The sequence below is a fragment of the Odocoileus virginianus genome, chromosome 20, assembly GCF_023699985.2.
Source record: "Odocoileus virginianus isolate 20LAN1187 ecotype Illinois chromosome 20, Ovbor_1.2, whole genome shotgun sequence".
Lineage (NCBI taxonomy): Eukaryota > Metazoa > Chordata > Mammalia > Artiodactyla > Cervidae > Odocoileus > Odocoileus virginianus.
In genome coordinates, this window is record NC_069693.1 from 38117260 (window position 1) to 38131017 (window position 13758).

At 40.3% G+C, this 13758-nt stretch overlaps 1 protein-coding gene across 3 annotated transcripts in view; it reads right to left on the reverse strand.

The window, feature by feature from the left end:
- Nucleotides 1–13758, reverse strand: part of FTO (FTO alpha-ketoglutarate dependent dioxygenase) — a 417942-nt gene that overhangs the window by 276304 nt on the left and 127880 nt on the right. The gene's annotated exons all lie outside the window — the stretch shown is intronic.

Below are 13758 nucleotides of genomic sequence, written 5' to 3' on the forward strand. Positions count from 1 at the left end.
TAACTAAATCAGAAAATCTGCATAGGTTTTTAGGAAAATATGAATGGCCAAAATTGACCCCAGAAGAGGTAGAATGGCTTAAAAAGCCACAGACGGTATAGAAGAAGTTGTCAAAGAACACAGGTCTAGAGAGTTGCCAAGGAAAATTCTATCGAACAGTTAAGAAGTGTATAATTTCAATAAGTTGTAAATTGTTCAAGAGGACAAAAGAAGTGTCCAGATTCTTTTAATAAAGACAAGAGTATGTAGCAAATCCAACACACACACACACACACACACACACAAACACACACACACACACCAGTCTCACATCCAAAATCAATGCATAATTTTAAAATATATTAATAGTATAGACAGTCCCCAACTTAACTATGGCTCAACTTAATGATTTTTCAACTTTACAATGGTGTGAAAACAATATGCAGAGTTGCAACCATACTTTGATGCTGAATTTTGGTCCCATCAGGGGCTAGCAGTATGCAGATGTGATGCTAAGCAGCGGCCACGCCAGGTCAGCCTTGTGATCAGGAGGGTGGAGAACCAATACACTGATAACTATTCGGTATGCATATAAACCACTCTAATTTCCACTTTCAGTACAATGTTCAATAAATTACATGCACTTTATTACAATATACTTTGTGTTAGGTGATTCTACTCAACTGCAGACTAATGTAAGTGTTCCAAGCAGGTTTAAAGCAGGCTAGGGTAAATGATGATGTTTGGTTAATTATGTGTATTAAATGCAGTTTTGACTTATGTTATTTTCAACTTAAAATGGGTTTATTGTGAGATAATCCCACTGAAAGTTGAGGAAGATCTATATAAGGAAAAAGAATCAAAATCCAGCAGCATATTAAAAGAATAACATAACGAATTAGAACTTATTCCAGGAGTACAAGGATAGTTCAATATGCAAAAATCTATTGCTGGGAGAAATATTAACAACCTCAGACATGCAGATGATACTACGCCAATGGCAGAAAGTGAAGAGGAACTAAAGAGCCTCTTGAGGGTGAAAAAGGAGAATGAAAAAGTTGGCTTAAAACTCAACATTCAAAAAACTAAAGTCAAGCATTTGGTCCCATTCCTTCACAGCAAATAGAAGGTAAAAAAGTAGAAGCAGTGACAGATTTTATTTTCTCAGGCTCCAAAATCACCACGGACAGTGACTGCAGCCATGAAATTAAAGACGCTTCCTCCTTGGAACGAAAACTCTGACAACCATAGACAACATTTTACAAAGCAGAGACAGCACTTTGCTGAAAAAGGTCCATCTAGTCAAAGTTATGGTTTTTGCAACAGTCATGTACAGATGTGAGAGTTGGACGCTAGGGAAAGCTGAGCACTGAAAAATTGATGCTTTTAAACAATGGTGCTGAAGAAAGTTCTTGAGAGTCCCTTGGACAGCAGGGAGATCAAACCAGTTAATCCTAAAGGAAATCAACCCTGAATATTCATTGGAAGGACTGATGCTGAAGCTGAAATCCAATGCTTTGGCCACCTGATGGAAGAGCCAACACACTGGGAAAGACCCTAAAGCTGGGAAAGACTGAAGGCAAAAGAAGAAGAGGGTGGCAGAGGATGAGATGGTTAGACAACATCACTGACTCAGTGGACATGAGTTTGAGCAAACTCCAGAAGATACTGAAGGACAGGGAAGCCTGGAGTGCTGCAGTCCACGGGGTCGCAAAGAGTCGGACATGACTTAGTGACTGAAAAACAACAACAACAATACTTAAAATTCATCATGTTCATAGGTGAAAACAAACAAAAAATACATGAGTCACCAGATACGCAAAAATAATTAATAAAATATATCCTTTCATGATAAAAACCTCAGTAAGACAGCAATAGGTGACTAGTTCCTTAACATGATACAATATAGATTTATCTCAAAGCCAACATATTTTAATAGGAAAACATCAGAAACTTAATAGAAAAAGTTAAGACAGTGTCCTTTATCACCATAATGACTCACTTAAACAAATGCAAAGACATATTATGTTCTTAAGAAATAAGGTGAAACATTATGGAAATGCCAGTTCTCCCTAAGTCATCCATAAATTTGACACAAACACAATAAAAATAGCAACAGGATTGATTTTTAGTTCACTAGGTTTGGTCCCTAGACAAGCTGACTCTATAATTAACACAGAAACATAAACAAGCAAGCTTGGCCAGGGAATTTTTTTTAACCATATAAAGAACTTCTACACATCAGAAAGATAAATATCAATAATCAAATAGAAAAATGGGCAAAAGTTATAAAGACAGAAGACATAAAATGGAGTTTGTAAACATATAAAGATTTTTTTATATGTTTTACACACAAAGCCATAATAGATATTTTTCACCTATTAGATCAGAAAAAAATAAGCACCTTGATAAAATATAATGTTAGTAACAGTGAAGCAAAATGGCACATTCATATTCTCTGTGGAAGATTATCTGCAATACCTGTCGAAATTACAAATGTATAAAACCTTTGAACTTGTAGGAATTCCACAGTACCACTTTAAGAAACGTATACTAAAATTCCTACTTGCAGAGGTTGCAAATTGAGGGAGGATATTTACTAGAGCACTGTTTATAAAAGCAAAAGATCAGAATAACTTCAACATCCATCAATAACCTTCTGGTTTAATAAAATATGAAATGTTCAGGCAATAAAATACTATATAGCCACTAAAAATAATATGGGCATGCAATGAGAGAAAACTATCTGCTATATTTTTAAGAGAAAGAAAGGAATAGGCTATAATTTGTATAAAAAAACAACACATACACATATATGTGTGTATATGTACAAATAATATTTCTGTAAGAAAACTCAAGACTGATTTTTCTGGAAAGAGAATTACATGGCTGGAGTAAACAGTAGGAGAGACATGTCAAGGAAGTAGAAGGCACACCCTATGATTCACCTACATTAACTGTCCCACACCTACATAAAAACATGTAAAAGTTCATCTAAGAAATATTTATTGAGCAGTTACAATATAAGACGCACTGACCTGGGCACGTGAGGTATATCAGTAAATGAAACAAAGATCTATGCCCAGTGGAGCTTTACTTTCAGTGGAGTTGCGAATGTTCATCACTGATTACTAGAAATGGAACATTTTAAATTCCACTAGACTTTAATCCACTAGACTCTGGTCTTCAAATGCAGGGTCCATTTTTCTGTTTCAATCATATTTAGAACTTCACATTGGAAGGACCGATGCCGAAGCTGAATGCTCTAGCCAACTGATGTGAAGAGCCAACTCACTGGAAAAGATACTGATGCTGGGAAAGATTGAAGGCAAAAGGAGAAGGGGGTGACAGAGGATGAGATGGCTAGATAACATCACCGACCCAATGGCCATGACTTTGAGCTAACTACAGTAGATACTGAAGGACAGGGAAGCCTGCGTGCTGCAGTCCATGGGGTTGCAAAGAATCGGATGCGACTTAGCAACTAAACAACTACTGGCATATAAACAACATCCAATGAACATTTGTTCTAAATTGCCTACTTAAACACAATATGCTCTCTCAGTTCACACCATTCATGGTCCTTATTGTGCAAGATGCCAGGAAAAGAAAATGTTGATTATGGCAGAGGGCGGGGGAAATAACAAATGCAAGTTAAGTCAAATAATGTAATAAAGCATGACACTGCTGAATTAGCACAGTTCTCAACATTCAAGAAATCTAGAGGACAGGTTCAATGCGGGTTAGAACAAGTAGAACAAAATTCTTAGAGATGATCAAACTTGAAAGACAGTATGGTTTAGACTCACAGAGGGTAGAATACAAAAGACGTAAATTTTATGCAATCAAAATGGACAATAAAACATGTTTTACTTAGCCAGCATCACATACAGCATGTCACAGACACAATCCAAAAGTTACCTGCATCCCAGATGGCATGTATTCACATATAGAGTCCTTAAATTCTGAACATCTTACACTCTATCTAGTAACTATAAACCAGCATCATAGACAGAAAGAGAAAGGAAAAAAGAACTTCCCCTTTATAACTATTCATTCCCATTATTTCACACAGGTATGGTGAAAAAAAGACACACCAGAAATACAAGTTCAGGCGTCTCCAAAGAAGGCATGCTACTAAAGTTTTTAAGGACACATCCAACTGTGGATATTCTTCAACTCCCTAAGTCTGAATCTAAAATGTGATACTGCCATAGGAACAGGATTTTACCTTCTGTCCTATCTGTTGTTATTTCTGATATATATTTTCTCAAGTACTCTGTAGTTAAGAGCAATTTCTGGCTAGATTCTTTAAAATCACAGAGTTAAAAAGTCCAATGCCATTTTCTGGGTTAATCCAAAAAAACATTTTAAAGAGAATCCTTGGAACAGGGTTGACAAATACCTCACATATCAGAAGAAAGTGAAAGTCACTCAGTCGTGTCTAACTCTGCAACTCCATGAACTGTATAGTCCATGGAATTCTCCAGGCTAGAACACTGGAGTGGGTAGCTGTTCCCTTCACTAGGGGACCTTCCCAACCCAGGGATCAAACCCACATCTGCCACATGGCAGGCAGATTCTTAACCATCTGAGCCACCAGGAAAGCCCAAGAATACTGGAGTGGGGAGCCTATCCCTTCTCCAGCGGCTCCTCCCACCCAGGAATCAAACAGCGGTCTCCTGAATTGCAGGCAGATTCTTTACTAGCTGAGATACAAGGGACATAGGGAATTTACTGGCTGTAGCTTTTTTGAGGTCTGGTGGTGAAGCACTGTAGGCTCAGCAGGATAGAGTGGTATGATCGATTACTGATGTCTGTCACAGCACTAGAAGGGGTAGTTGGCAGCACCTGAATTAGATATGTGCTGCACATGTCTAATAACATTCACCAACAAGTTCTTGGTGGTGGTGTTGTTCAGTTGCCAAGTCTTGTCTAACTCTTTGCAACCTTACGGGCTGCAGCACACCAGGCTTCCCTATCCTTTGCTATCTCCTGAAGCTTGCTCAAATACATGTCCATTGAGTCAGCGATGCTATCTAACCATCTCGTCTTCTGCCACCCTCTTCTCCATTTGCCTTCAGTCTTTCCCAACATCAGGGTCTTTTCCAATGAGTTGACTCTTCTCATCAGGTGGTCAAAGTGTGACTGGAAGTTCTCCATTATACATTATACATAATTATACCTGAAAATATCAGCACTTCTAATTTAGATCCTATAGACCAGAAAAGAGTTCTCAAAGGTATATAGCCTGACCTGCACAACATTTTCTGATTGAATCTAAATTAGCTGCCTACTGATAAAAGTGCTTTGCATAAAAATACCAATCCAGCTACTCTTTAAAAAAATAATAACTTGCCTAGGTTCACACTGCTAGTAAGCAGAATTCAAATTAGGTCTGTCTGACTCTGAAGCTAATTCTTTTTTTTTTTTTTAACACAGATTTATTCATTTATGTGACTGTGCCCAGTCTTAGTTGCAGGGATCGAACCTGGGCCCCATGCACTGGGAGCTCAGAGCCTCAGCCACTGGACCACCAGGAAGTTGCTCCAGCTACTCTCGAATTACAAACTCAGGTCTCACTGAGCCAGTCGCAAGTGGCCATCAGTAAGAAGTAGCCGCCTCTTTCAGACAAGGCACTAGTGGCCGTTCCGTCAGCCACGTGACTCCATTAGATACCTGCCTGGCCCCCGAGAGGCATGCAAGTCCATGAACCCCACTCTAGCCCACAGGCAAATCAGTCCTATCACCTGCATCTGTGAAGTTTAACAAGAATAGTCAGGCCCACTCACTGACATACTATCCACAGCTGATTTCACACATAACAACATGGTTGAGTAGCTAAGATACAGACCAGAGGCCTCTGAAGTTTAAAATCTTTATTATCTGGTCCTTTATACAGAAAAATGTTTGCCGACCCCTGCTCTATAGTCTTGATATCTGTGATTATCAAATATGTGCACAGCACATATTAGTGAGGAAGCTGAGGCTGAATACAATAATCATGATGTAAGACTTCCCTAGCAGCCCAGCAGTTAGGATTCATGCTTCCACTACAGACGGTGTGGGTTCAATCCCTGGTCATGGAGCTAAGACCCCCACATGCCACGTGGTGTGGCTAAACTTTAAAAAAAAAAAAAAAATTGTAGAAAAAAATTAAATTAAAAAAAAATGATGTAATGTGACTAATACCTACTAATCCACGTGACCAATACCAACATACAACATAATAAAGCAATAATACTCAATTATTTGATAAGCAGATTGATTTAACAGAAGAATATTGATAAGAAAAATCAGTGTTTATTATCTTTAAGACTACAAGTCTTCAGGCTGCTTCATTCTAGAGGGTCCCAATGATAATGGCTGTAGCTTGTAGCCCAAGAAAAAGAATTGTTTTTAGTTGCTAAGTCATGTCTAACTCTTTTGCAATTCCATGGACTACAGCCCGCCAGGATCCTCTGTCCATGGGATTTCCCAGACAAGAATGCTGGAGCGGGTTGCCATTTCCTTCTCTGAGGGATCTTCAAGATCCAGGGATTGAAACCACATCTCCTGCTTAGCAGGTGGATATTTTTACCACTGAGCCACGTGGGAAGCCCAAGAAAAAGAATAGAGACATTTTAAGAAGGTTTTTTGTACATCCATCTCTGGTCAAATCAACAACTTAACTTGAAAAAGAAATGATTTTTAAACTACAAAGACAACCATTTTAAGGAGGTTTTTGATGCCACCTAGTATGGATGCTTACAGGCTAACAGACTGGTTGACTACTTTCCCCTCTAACTTTCATCCTCACACTCTTCTCAATATGGCACCAATAAAGTCCTGAACGACAAAGAGAGACAGTAATTGCAATCAGTGTTGCCTGATGTCTCCCATAAATCCAGCACCTTTGAAATGTGCTCATTAAAACAATGTTTTGTTGAAGGTTTGTTTCCTCCATGGGCTGGGAAGGGAGGAGGGAAGATGTATGTCTGATAAATTTTTTATTGCATAAATACAGTGTTGCTCACTTTCTCAATAAAATCAACTTGTAATTATTTATAGCAACTGCAACTGATTACTGTTCCCCTATGTTATTTTGGAAACAGGCAGAGGCAAGTGGCTCCTACTTGCCTTTGAACTTCAGCAACACTGAAAGGGTTTTATGTGTCTCAGGGTGTTCAGTGTGTTCCCAGTAACCAAACGACTCAAGAAGTGAAAGATGTGACAAAACGCCAAAGAATGTGAAGTTTAACTGTCAAGTTTAAAATGTCTAAAACTCCGACCCCCAGCTTAACCAATTAATTTTCAACTGCAATCAAGTGTTACTTGTCCATGTGTACCTGGAAGACTTTTCTGTCACGTCTTAAAAGTAAAGGCTTTAAGAAATAAAGGGGAAAAAATAGCTAACTAGTTTTTGAGAAAAAATTAATTCCATTTAATAAAAGATAAATGCCATCAAATATTTTGTGTGCATTCTCAGAGCTGTATGCAAACCACTGTTACACAGACAACAAATACAGAAGCCTGAGCATGAAAAAAGAGATGACAGTTCTAATCAAGTAAAATGTATCACTTGAAATTTTCTACCACATTTAAAGCATAAAGTGAAAAGTGAAAGTGAAGTCACTCAGTCCTGTCCGACTCCTTGCAACCGCATGGACTAATGTAGCCCACCAGGCTCCTCCGTCCATGGGATTCTCCAGGCAAGAACGCTGGAGGGGGTTGCCATTTCCTTCTCCAGGCAATCTTCCCAACCCAGGGATCGAACCCACATCTCCCGAATTGCAGGCAGACGCTTTAACCTCTGAGCCACCAGGGAAGCCCACTTAAAGCATAATACCATTAATATTCTTTGTCAATAATTTTGCTGATGTGCATATGTGTGTGTGTGTGTGTGTGTGTGTGTATTTCTCATCACCACACATTAAAAAAATAGATCTATTTCCTATTTCTCATTGCCTTAGCTGGGGTTTCTCCTGTCTGCGGACATAGGAGATGTGGGTACATTCCCTGGGTTGAGAAGATTCCCTGGAGAAGGAAATGGCAAGCTACTCCAGTATTCTTGCTTGGAGAATCCCATGGACAGAGGAGCCTGGCAGGCCACAGCCCACGGGGTCACAAAGAGTCAGACACAACTGAGCATGCACGCACACACGCGCACGTTGCCTTAGCCAAGTGCTAAAATTTCTAAGACTCTGACCCAGGCAACAATTTCCTCTGCTTCCTTAACCCATACCTAGAGGGGCTTACATAGCAGATCCCGTCCTGTCCATGTCACAAATCTCGAGGCAGGAGAAACCCAGAAGTTGCAGAGGCTCAGCTGGTAGACGAAGTCTAAGTATATTTTCTGTCCAGCACTGATCTATGACATCCCAGTGCCTGGGACAAGGAATCATTTTTCAAAATGGAGAAACACAAAAGGGGAAAGGGGAAAGGTATGAGGCTGGGAAGACACACTCGAGAAGGGATACGGCAGATGGGGGTTTAGAAACATAATTGATTCCGAGTTGTAAGAGTGTTACGGGCTTCCCAGGTGGCTTAATGGTAAAGAATTCGCCTGCCAAGCAGAAGACTCAGGTTTGATCCCTGGGTCAGGAAGATCCCCTGCAGATGGGAATGGCTACCACTCCAGTACTCTTGCCTGGAGAATTCCATGGACAGAGGAGCCTGGGGGTCTACAGTCCATGGGGTTGCAAAGAGTCAGACATGACTCAGCAACTAAACAACAAAAACAGCAAAGGATTGTTACTTGAATGACATGGATTAGCAAGTGAAAAGGCTGGAGAGGTGGGGAAAGGCCCAAAGAGACATGGCAGGTTTTGTGAACCATGTAAGCAATCTAGACTTACGCTGAAGGCAGTGGCAGACACTGATGGTGACTTTTCCATAGGTCAGATGTTTCCCAGAATGATCCCTCTGGAAGGTAGATGCTTCTAAGTGTTGACTTTGGATAATCTTTCTGGACAGGTTTCCAAAATAATGGCAAGTGGCATAAGCCAGAGAACACTTGGGAAATATTCCTGAAGAAATTAAAAGATGTCTGCTCCTTGGAAGAAAAGCTATGACAAACCTAGACAGTGTATTAAAAAGCAGAGACATCACTTTGCCAAGAAAGATCCATCTAGTAAAAGCTATGATTTTTCCAGTAGTTATGTATGGATGCAAGAGTTGGACTATAAAGAAGGCTGACTGCTGAAGAATTGATGTTTTTGAACTGTGGTGTTGAAGACTCTTGAGAACCCCTTGGACTTTGGAACTTTGGAACTCTGGAACTCCTTAGGATTGACAAACAAGTCAATCCTAAAGGAAAACAACCCTGAATATTCATTGGAAGGACTGATGCCAAAGCTGAAGCTCCTTTTGATATTCTTTGGCCACCTGATGTGAAGACCCAACTCACTGGAAAAGACCCTGATGCTGCAAAATGATTGAGGGCAGGAGGAGAAGGGGATGACAAAGGATGAGATGGTTGGATGGCATCACTGATTCAATGGACATGAGTTTGAGCAAACTCTGGGAGATAATGAAGGACAGGGAAGCCTGGCATGCTGCAGTCCCTGGGGTCGCAAAGAGTCGGACACGACTCAGCAACTAAACAACAATAACAACCTGAAGGTCTCTGTTCCTTGTAAAGAAAGGTTGGCCAAGAAGGAGATTTCCTGGAAGAACTCTACCATTTAAAAATGCATTCCTTGATTGGCTGTGAAGAACAATCAGTCAAGCTGGCTGCTAACCCAGAGCAGACTCCTTAACCACTGAGCAAGGAATGGTCTGAAGAAATAGAGAATTCAGAAGTTTGAAAGAAAAAAAAACCCTCATCAGTCTCAGCTCAAAATCCATGACAAGAAGCTGTTCTAACATGTCTCGAAAGCAGCAATTCAGGGACAAATGTAGTCCCCTGACACAGATAAATTATGAAATTAATTATAAGTTTTCTAGGATTTCATGAGAAATATTGAAAACTCTTTACCGAAAAAATCTGAAGCCTTTCAACAGGATGTCTGGCTCTGTCAGCTTTCAGATTAAGCATTTGAGAAAAAAAAAGTTTTTTAAGATATAAATATTCACATCATAGGAGAACCTCATTATATCATGTTTCATGGACATGGTGGAATAAAGTGAAAGTGAGAAGAGGAGAGAAAAATTGCTCTGGGGGTTCTTGGCTAAAGCTCTAAGATCATGACATTATTTAAAATAAAATATGAAATGAGAGGCTTCCCTGGTGGCTCAGTGGTAAAGAACCCATATGCCAATGCTGGAGACACAGGTTTGATCCCTGGGTCAGGAAGATCCCCTGGAGGAAGAAGAAGCAACCCATTTCAGTATTCTTGCCTGGAAAATTCCATGGACAAAGAAGCCTGGCAGGCTACAGTCCATGAGGTCACAAAGACTGGGACACAACTGAGTGACTGCGTGCACACGCGTGAAATCAGGAAAGTCAAGATACTTCTCAAATAAACTTCCTTGAACCAAAACTTCAAACAACAAAGGTTGTAATTCTGTGGGCAACCTCAGCAAAGTACAGAGTCATGGAGCCTTAGAGAAAACCCGGATGTTGTAAACAATACTGCTGCTGTTGTTTAGTCACTAAGTCGCGTCTGACACTTTTGTGACCCCATGAACTGTAGCTTGCCAGGCCCTTCCGTCCATGGGATTTCTCAGGCAAGAATACTGGAGTGGGTTGCCATATCCTTCTCCAGGGGATTTTTCCTACACAGGGATCAAACCCACGTCTCCTGCATTGGCAGGTGGGTTCTTTACTACTGAACCACCAGGGAAGACTGTAAACAGCATAGAAGACCAGAATCAAACTCGATTAATCAAAAAAGAATAATTATTTGTTCACCTATCTTCAGGCAAAGCTTTTTATTTAAGTAATTTGTTTTGCTTTGTTTTATTTTTAACCATTTTTGGCTGCACCGGGTCTTCATTGCGGCACACAGGCTTCTCTAGCTGTGGTGCACAGGCTACGTTGTCCTGCAGCATGTGAAATCTTAGTTCCCTGACCAGGGATAGAAGCCACATCCCCTGCATTGGAAGGTGGATTCTTAACCACTGGATCACCAGAAAAGTCCCTAGGGCAAAGCTTTATCCAGGGTTCAAACTACATGTCCAAGGCACGGTTTCTCTCCCTCTCAAAGCTCCTCAGCAATAAACAGAGTATCCACAAAAGCCTGAGGCAGGCACTTGGGGGCCACAAGAAGTTTACCTCCCTCAAGAGAATAAAGCTACAGCTCAAAAAGAGCCAAAATATGAAGGGGAAGGAGTCTGAAGTTGGCCACACTGTCACTGTTGAAACAAGGGGCACCTGACGCCAGTGAGACAGGTCTTAATATTAAATAAAACAATTTCATATTGTCTTAAATTAACCTGTTTAGGCCAAGCATCTGCCATGTGCAATCTAAAGAATCTTAGTATTAAACAGAGGTTGCAGCTGCAGAAATCAAAGAGTTATTGGACAATGGCCACAATGTAGTTAAATAGCATCAACTACTCAAGGACAAGAGATACCTACTAATTTGGGGCAAAAAAAAATACTGATTTGCATTATATGCACATACAAAGAAGGATCAAGACACAAACCATTCCTTCAAAGAGCTTACAATTCTCATTCAAATATGTATAAAACTAATATATGGCCTTAGAAGTTAAGATAGTGGTTACCAGCTGGAAGATAAAGGTAAGAAAACTTCTGAGAGTGGATTACACTCTCAGATTAAAAAAGATTAAAAACAAATAGATTAAAAAACAAGAGAATAAGTAAGAAAATTAGAGGAAACAGTCAGTTTGAGTACCAAACCATATGGATTCTAGAGAGAAAAGAAAGCTGGAAAGGAAGAAATAATTAACAAAGTGATTCAAGAAAATATCCCACATTGAAGGACATGAGTTTCCTTCCAGATTGAAAAGACCCACCAAATGCTAGTATGATCGATGAAAAAAAATCACTGTGAACTTATAAAATATTAGGGGAAAACCCAATCAAAAAATCTTTATCACATAAGAGATAAAGAAAAAAAATCAGAGCTCTCAACATGAACGCTGAAAGATAAAAAGACATCGGTACATACAACATCCTCAAAATTCTGAAGGAAAATTATTTTCCATCAAGGTTTCCATATGTGAAGTATCTACACATGTCAATGCAGAATAAAGATAAATTGAGACATTCAAGGTCTCAAAAATGTGCTTTCTAAATACCCTTTCTTAAGAAATCATTAGAGGATATGCTTCACTAAAATAAAGAAACTAATCAGGAGAGAGATGGACATGGGACTCAGGAATCTGAAACTCCAACAAAGTAGAGTGGATTATGTTGATGAGAAATCACCAGATGGGACATCTGGGCTGGTCTGTGCCAATGAACCACCTCAAACTTCACATCCTATTTCTTAAACTGCAGAATTCAAATATGTGCAGTTATTGTATGTAAATGACACTCCAATAAAGCTATGGAGAGAAAGGGGAAAGTCCAGGCATTCTTATTGGCCTAGCCTTCTTTTTTTTAAAAATATTTATTTATTTATTTATTTGGCTGTATCAGATTTTAATTGCTTTTCAGGTGGCGTCAATGGTAGAGAACTCACCTGCCAATGCAGGAGACATAAGAGATGACCCAGGGTTCCATCCTTGGGTCGGGAAGATACCCAGGAGGAGGGCATGGCAACCCACTCCAGTATTCTTTCCTGGAGAATCCCATGGACAGAGGAGCCTGGAGGGCTGCAGTCCATGGGTTTGCAAAGAGTCAGACACAACTGAAGCAAATTAGCACTGTCTTAATTGCAGTACTTGGGATCTCCCATCTTTGTTGCAGTATGTAGGATCTTCAGTTGTGACAGGTGGGATTTAGTTCCCTGACCAGGGGTCAAACCCACTGCCCCTGCATTCAGAGCATGGAGTCTTAGCCACCGGACCACTAGAGACATCCCTAGCCTTCTCTGGACAATTGGGAGATGTGGCTGCTGGGCTTCTTCTCTGACAGCACTGCCAGTCTTTCCTGGTGAAAAGATATGGGACTCGATAGAGCCATGTCTCATCACCTCTGCCTCTTCTAACCTGATCCACCGTCTCTAGTCTGGACTGCCCAACGGCCTCTTGCAGCTCCCCTGCTTCCAGTCCCGCCTCCCTTCTACTCCAGCTGCAACGGCTCCCCATCTCACTCCAAGGACAAGCCCAGGATTGTTGTTATTAATACAATAGCCTCTCCTTATCTGCTGTTTCGCTTTCTGTGGTTTCAGTTACCCACAGTCAACAGCAATCTTGAAAATATTAAATGGAAAGTTACAGGGATCAACAATTCATAACTTTTTAAGTTGCATGCCGTTCTGAGCAGCACGATGATATCCTGCTCTGTCCTGCCTGGAAAGTAACTCACCCCTTTGTCCAGGGTAGCCTGGTCAGTAGCCCTCTGGTTATCAGGTCAATTGTCATGGTATTGCAGTGCCTGCATTCCAGTAAGCGTGCATTACTGGATCCACTGCTTGCATTCCCTTACTATACTTAGCAATGATCCCAAGGCATAAGAACAGTGATGCTGGCAATCCCAATAGGCCACAGAGAAGTTGTACAGTGCTTCCTTTAAGTGAAAAGGTGAATATTCTCAACTTGGTATGGAAAGAAAAAGAGTTGTATGCCAATGTTTCTAACATCTATGGTAAGAACAAATCTATCTGTGAAGTCGTAAAGAAGGAAAAAGAAATTTAAGCTAGTTTTACTGTTGCACCTCAAACTGCAAAAGTTACAGCGACAATGAGTGATAAGTGGTTAGTTAAGGCAGGCAAGGTACTAAAT